The following is a 7,506-nucleotide window of genomic DNA, read 5'->3' on the forward strand; positions in this document are numbered from 1 at the left end:
TCCTTTGCACTGATTTTTGATGTTATCAGATCTTGCGGTGGGTCCAGTCGGGGGCTGAAATGGTAGGAAAATAATCTAACAAAAAGTGAATATTTGCTTTACCTTACTGAAACCGCTGGACAAGCTGAGAACAATTAACCTATCTTGAGTAATTCAGGGCTCAACAGGACATGAGTGGTACTTCTGGATGCTAAAGGCATAGCAAATCCTTAACTATTATTCTGTATGGTGAGTGCCAAAATAATCTTACATATGCTTATATATAGCCAGCACTGAAGAGGGTATTCTTAAACACGTAGCTTTTGAAAATTTTACTTAAGTAGACTGAAAAGTTCATGAAATAGATTTAGGGATATGGAGATTTTTAACTGTAGCTTTAAACCTAGCCCTGACCAGATATATTCTGCTCTTTTGCATAATCTAGTGGCCTGATTGTAAAACTCATCCACATTTATTAGCTGTCTTGTTGGAAATCTAAGCAGAGAAGTCAAAATCCAAATATATCCAACTTGAACCAATAGATCAGGCACCTTCACTGACTGTAATGACAGGGAGAAACAGAACGCAAACAGCCTGGTTCTCTCTTGGCCAAGGCTGGGAGCTGCTGCCGTGATGGCCATCAACACAACTGCTTCTCAACTCGTGGTCAGGCCTGGCACTGATTAGCATCCTGTGATGCTCTGGGGTAGAAGAAGGTTAGATCTTGTTTATTTTCCTTCATCCTGGTGTCTGACTGGGTGGACTTGGCAGTGGTAGGTTTACGGTTGGACTGGATGATCTTAAAGGTCTTTTTCCAACCTAAATGGTTCTATGATTCTAGAAGCTGTGGAGGCTTTCAAAGGATCTTAGGGCTAAGTGTTCACAGTTTTAGTAACTGGTTGGTCTAGACCTGTGGAAGTGTTTAACGGGTCAGTTGATTTGCCTATGGTGTGTTGACTACTAGACCCTTTAGAAAATGTGATCATTTTCAGTGCATAAATAGGAGCTGAAATGCTCTGAGAGTGGCTATAGGAATGCGGGGATTCTTAACATTACTGAAGCCTTAGAGTCTTCCCATGAACTTGTTTATAATTTCAGGCAATTCTTGAGCAGCTTCTAATAAACTGGACTTCCTCTGCTCTGCAGTAGCTTATTATAAAGAGGGAGAAAACTGGAATTTATGTTGCCATTGATTTTTCCTCTGAAACCTAGTTCTCCTGAGCAGATTACTGATCCAGTGCAGTCACAACGCTCCCTGCGTGCAGAACTGAAGCCTGGCGACTTGCAGGGGAGCCAGGAGCCGGGGGAGGGAATGAAAGAGGAAAGAGAGGGCCCTGTAAGCCACACTCGCTGCCAAAGCCAGTTTATCATCCAAACTGTGACTTTTTACTGGACTTCAGGTTTCTCAACGTTTGGACACATTTGCTGAAGAGTTATAAATCACAGTTATGTTTGAGTGAAAAGGCTGGCATACCTATGCTTGTAAGTAGTTGGAAATACATGTGTGCAAGCGTTTAAGATATCAAAGACTTGTTTAGTAAAACACAAGGTCCAAGGAGATTAGTTTCATCTTATCTTTTTAAAATCCAGACTGTTACTAGATTGCTTGATAGTCTCATGTTTTATATATCTTAAATATTTATTCTCTCTATTATTAATCATTAGATTGTTGCAGCAGAAACTGTATTTTCCTTTTTTTCTCTGGGAAACAGTGAGTGAGTACCTGGTCTGTACTACCACAAACTAATAATCATTTTTAAATTCCTATAAAACAGAGCTGAAGAGCGTGTAGCTTTGTGACGCTTGTTTGTTTCCACAAGGGAGCAAAAGCATTAATCACAGGTAGAGCTTGTTATGCCCTGATAAACAAAGTGTGTTCATTTTGGCTCACGGACCTGATCCAGTGGACTTTGAAATGCAAGAAATATCAGGTGCTCTCTGCTGGGCCCATTAATAATGTTGCAGAAACTTAGCTAACTGCCCATGCAGAGTAACAGCCGAGTTACGTGTGCTATACAGATGTGAGCTGTAGCAATTTCTAACAATTTAAAAAGAAGGAATTTTTCCTGTTAGTTTTAATACTTTCTTCCTGCCATAAACCAAAAAGTTCAAACAAATTATTTTAAAGAACCAATGCATATATACATATGCCGTTATGGTACCTAGGTACCACTGATTTTATGACTACAGTGTAGAACAGAGATTTTTATATTTTTTTATCACTGATGACAGCAGCCTGTGCTCAAGACAGCCCATTTTTATCTCCTTGATGATAACATCAGCAATCCCTTAAACCAATGATAGCCAGAAGACTGGGCTCCATTTGCCCCTCTGTTCCTACCTGCCGCCTTGTACCTGATCCTTACAGCCATACCTGCCATTTGAGCTGTTTTTCACGGATATGGTGGATGAGATTTTTCCCATTTATCGTATTTGTAATTGTCCCATAGAAGACTTACTTTCCTAGCTGAAAGGTCAACCTTCTTGAAGAATTTGGAAAAGAACTGAACTGTCCTCGCCATAGACGTACGCTGTGGCACTGATGGATAGTTTATGAATTCCTTTTTTCTTGCAGACTGCTTCTACTACTACCTATGCAGCCTGGCATGTATCATTCTGAGAGGTGCTCAGCAACAGGACAAGGGGCAATGGGCACAAACTGAACCCTTGCCATTCTGTGATTCTGTGATTTGTTTTCTTTATGTTTAAATTTACCATCACTTTATTATCATTATTTATAGAACCTAGAAATTTCCCTAATGGACCTGTGAACCCATTTTCCTGTGTGCTGCATAAATAGGGATTAAACTGCCCAGAGAGTTTGTAATCTAAATACAGGACAAGAGTAGGGATAACAACAGTTATATTGTATTTGTTGGCATCATAAAAGAGTAGAGTCTTAGGGATTTAAAGAAGATTACAAGAGAGCATTGCTGCTGTTTGCATCAGGGGCAGCATGAAGATTTGTTTGAAAATGTAATGGGTGAAGAGTGGAAGCTGGGCCCATGAGAGGGGGTTGGCAGAGTGCACCAGAATGTCCCTTACCTTATAGGGGTGCTCTGAGGGTGAATGTACTGGGCGTTACAAACCACTCAAGCACTAGGATAATGATAGTTTTGTAGGGACCTGAAATAGATAAACACAGCTAGGCACACAGCCACGATCGTGACTGCATCTCCGGTATTGTTCGGTGCCTGCAGGGTATTGCTGGAATAGGTAGGTAAGAAGCCAGCAGTGGTGGTGATGTACTTTAGAGAGATGGTGAAACACCGCGTTTTTTCCACAGTGATCAGGTTTTAAAGCCGAAAGTAAGGCAAAACGGACAAGGTATAATTGTCTCAGTTCCTCAGGCAAGGGGAAAACCTGCATGAGGAGGATATGCCCAAGAGGGCTTCTTGCTTTGGTTATGTGCCTACCGAGGTCCCCAAAGCATCAGGATGAGGATGGTTGACTCCAGTCAGGAAGGTGAGAAGGGGAAGGAGATGAGCTCTGGGGTGTACCTGACAGCAAGGAACACTCAGAAGAGAAATCCCCCCTCCTTCGCGGGTGTCTCCCCGTTTCTCCGTACCTGAATACAACTGGATGCTGAGCTGCACCCTGTGCGGTGGTGTCGGCTGCTGTAAAGGCAGTGGCTGGCTCGGGGGGGCTGGGGCAGGACAAGTCACCCACCCTTTTGCTTTCACAGTTGCCATCTTTGGCCTTTTTCTGCCTCAGCTAAAAAAGATTGCTTTCTACTACATCCTTGTAGAGCTAAGAGGACCAGGCATATGCTGTGGATTCATCCGGTGCATAGTAATAATATATTTTATTCTCCTGCCACGGGCACAGGAGTGAGTCAACCAAAAAGAAGAAAACCATTGCCTCTGCCTGCTTCACTGAGGCATCCATGTCTAACTGCATTCCCACTTTACAAAAATTGTATTTTAATGGTGCTTAAAGTTAACATACATCATAGCTACACTTCCATTATTCACAGTAGGTGTATGTTCTTGGTAAAAGATCTAGCTGTAGATGATCCAACAGTCAATTTAGTTCTTCTACACAGAGTTTCTAGATTTATGAAAATAAATTCTAGATTTATGGAGGTATCATTTTACTAAACGTTTTAAAATCTCGTGCATTCCGTATTGGATTAGGATATTCAGACCAAAAGTGAAACTCATCTCTGGTCTATTGCACTGTTTATATGTCAATACAAATAAGTAACTTTCAAGTGTCACAAAATATTAGCTGATAGATGAAGCAGCTTGGTCTGAGTATGGGGTTTGCTGTACAAAGATATAGCGATAAAGACAAACGTAATGGCTTCTTAAAGGATGCAGAGGAAGGCAGTGCCAAGCTGGAATCGTGGGACATTTTGGAGCTCCTGCTGCCATTCCTGCGGGCACGTTACCTCCCTGTTATCGTATGTGGTGCTGCTGCAAGCCGACCGCGTTGTAACGCTGAGGACAAGTGACCTTGCGGACACTTTGTCCAACTAGAATTAATAAATGTTCTTGACAGGGTAATCAGTTAGTTGGTTCATTTAGTACATGAGTTTAATGGCTTAATAGGCAGCAGTGTGAGAAAAGTTTTACTTCAGCCTGTTGTGAAAACAAATGATTAGCAAAGAGCAACCTGACAGCCTGGCTCAGCCGCTGAAAACGAGCCCAGTTTTTCCTTTGCTGCTGGTGGCCACCTGGATGTTGGTGCGGTGTCTTTGCCAAACCTCTCCCGTTTTACTGGCAGGAGGGTACGTGCTTCTGGAGTGCTTTTCTTACAGCTCTTTCGCGTCAAGAGTTCAGTTTACATCTCATTCACACGCTACTTTTCATCCTCCACGTGCGATGGTTGGGGAAGAACGCAGATACTCAGTGCTGAAGTATGGCACTCATCATTTCACCTGCTGAGCAAACAGCACATGGAAAGCTGGTAGGTTTTGCCTTGTCGTAATCAGATATTCTTAAAAAAAAAATAGACCGGGTTCATTTTCTGCAAAGAAAGAACAGCTGCAGAAAGCAGGCACCGTAGGCAGCAGAGCAAGGTTCCTGGCAGGGCCCTTCAGTAGGGGGACACCCCCGTTTACATTATTGCTGGGCTGCCTAGCATCTGATGGGTGCATAGCAGAAGTATAGAAGTCACGGGTTTGATATGTGCTATCTGCAAAGGGGCAAATCTGTGGCGTTGATTTATTTCACATCGGTCTTCTCAAAGACATTGTAGGGGGAGTTGTGCGCACGCTTACGAATATGACTGCTCATGTGGCACCTGGCTGAGACGGTCTTTTAATATATTTCAATTTTTATTGAAATAAAACTTCTGAAGCTAATGAACAAACTGTCATTTGTTTGCACTTGCTGTTTCTGTTACAGGCAGGTGTTATGCACCTATCTATAAAATGTGGCTTTCAGGTCAAGTTTCAGAATACATTTAATCCAGTTTGAGGGCTACTGCTATCTGGGGTGGGTTTTTTCTTTTTCCTCCTTGCCTTTCGGCCTTTCCCCTTGTGTCGGTGGAATAGTTTTCACCTGGTCTGTGAGCTGGATGGCTCTGCCCCCAGCTGCACCTCAATATAAAGTGGGGCCGCCCAGTATGTGCCCTTTGTTGAGGGAGAGGGTTGGAAGTAGTGACCTGTTTCTTTTAAGAGCATCTTATAGTTAGCTTAATTTGGGTATAATGTGAAGTTATACAATACTATTGTCAGGTACGTTTTAGGTACTATAGGTATCTAGAAAGATTCAGTGAAGAAATGTAAATGAGTAGGTAGAACTTAGCTGGGGTTTTTGTTTGTTTGGTTTTTTTTTCCCCTCCTCTTCATAAACATGCAGGCAGGATTGTGGGAATTCTCTCCCTTCCCTTTTTTCAGGAGAAAGAAAACACTTGGAACAAATTATTTTAAAAACTGGGAGACTGGGGTATTGTGTTGGATATTCTTCCTCTTGCCTTGGTGTGCTGGTATGAAAAGCTGAGTTTGCTAAGCTTGTGATCAGCGCTTTCAGCTTTCCTGGTGTATTTTTCTCCCTGGCAAGCTCTTGTTTATGAGCTGGAGAGCAAGAAAGCCCTGAAGAACAAAAAGAGTGAAAAATGGAGAGCCTGCTGCTGTCACTCCAAACCTCGCCTGAGACCACGTATGGGGTGGGTAGATAACGGTATACCAGATGTGATTCCCTCCCCAGGAAATGTTTTTATTGCTTTTAAATAAAACAACTGTTCTGGCCGTTCTTGCAGCATCTCAGCTGTAGGGTTCAGTTGTGGCCATAAGGTAAGAGTTGAGAAATTGCGTTTTTTGTTTTGTTGGGACCTTGTTTAGTTTAGCCTGCTATCAGGTACGGTTAAGATACAAGTCCTTATGTGAGAAAACCACTAAGTTATAATTTAGCTTCTTAAAATTGTAGGAAAATAAATACCAGAATGATATTCTTTCCCAGTCTCTCTGCTCTCGTGCCTCAGACCTGGATGTGCTCCTGGTTTGCGGCTACGCGTTAGCTTTGCAGTTGGACTCGATCTTCAGGGATTTTTTTTCCCCCCCTAAATGATTCCATGACCCTCTCCCGCAGACCCTGGCTAGCAGCGAAATCTCGATCCCTACCGTGGCTTGCGGGCGGGGGGCTTGTGCTTCGCTTTGCCCGGTGTTTGCTTTGCGGGGTTCCCATCCCTGGGCACAAAGCGATGCGGCTCGGAGCAGCCCCGGCGCGGGGGTTTGGGGCTCCTTCCCCTGACCCCACCTCCGTGCCTCCCCCTGGGCAGGGCCATGCCCGATACCTTCGGGGGCTGCGAGCAGCCACGGAGACCTGGGGCCGAGTTTTGTCCCTGTCCCAGCTCGGGAGGAATGTTCTGGCCTCTGCTCCCTGCCGGGGTCCAGGTAAGGCTCTGCCGGGGTGGGGGGCGATGCTCGGGGGCGGCCCCGGCGGAGGAGGGTACAGCCCGATGCCACGAACACGGGCGGCGAGGATTCGTGTTAGGTTAAATTCCCAATTCAACGACCCCTTAAGATCTTTGGGAAGCTTTGCAAAGCTGAGTTGTCGCGAACCTGGATTTGAAGGGAAGGGGTCGAGTCCCCATCCCTGGGGGGATTTAAAAGCCGGGCAGACGAGGTGCTTAGGGCCAGGGTTTAATGGTGGGATGGCAGGGTTAGGGGAACGGTTGGGCTTGAGGATCTTAAAGGGCTTTTCCAACCTAAACGATTCTGTGATTCTCTGAATTACGGGGAGAAGCTGGTGTGGAGCAGCCCTGGCTCCTCTGAAGTTGTGGATGAAGGAGTGAGGGGGTTCGGCTGTGGCTCTTGGGGGGCCACTTCTAACCAGGAGTGAGGCGCTGGGGGCACGCTGCCAGGTAGCGGCTGCGGAGAGCGGGAGAGTTTTTAAAAAATATTTTAATCGAATCATAGGATACCAGGCTGGGAGGGACCTCAAGGATCGAGGTGTTATCTAACTTGGTACTATTTCAGTGGTAAAAAGCATACTTTCATAGCTTAGAATACATGGAATTACAGTGCTAAACCAGTTTTGATGTGTTACAATGTGGCTTATTCACGCCGTCTTCAGCAGG

This window comes from Egretta garzetta, unplaced genomic scaffold, assembly GCF_000687185.1.
Source record: "Egretta garzetta isolate BGI_Z169 unplaced genomic scaffold, ASM68718v1 scaffold1, whole genome shotgun sequence".
NCBI lineage: Eukaryota > Metazoa > Chordata > Aves > Pelecaniformes > Ardeidae > Egretta > Egretta garzetta.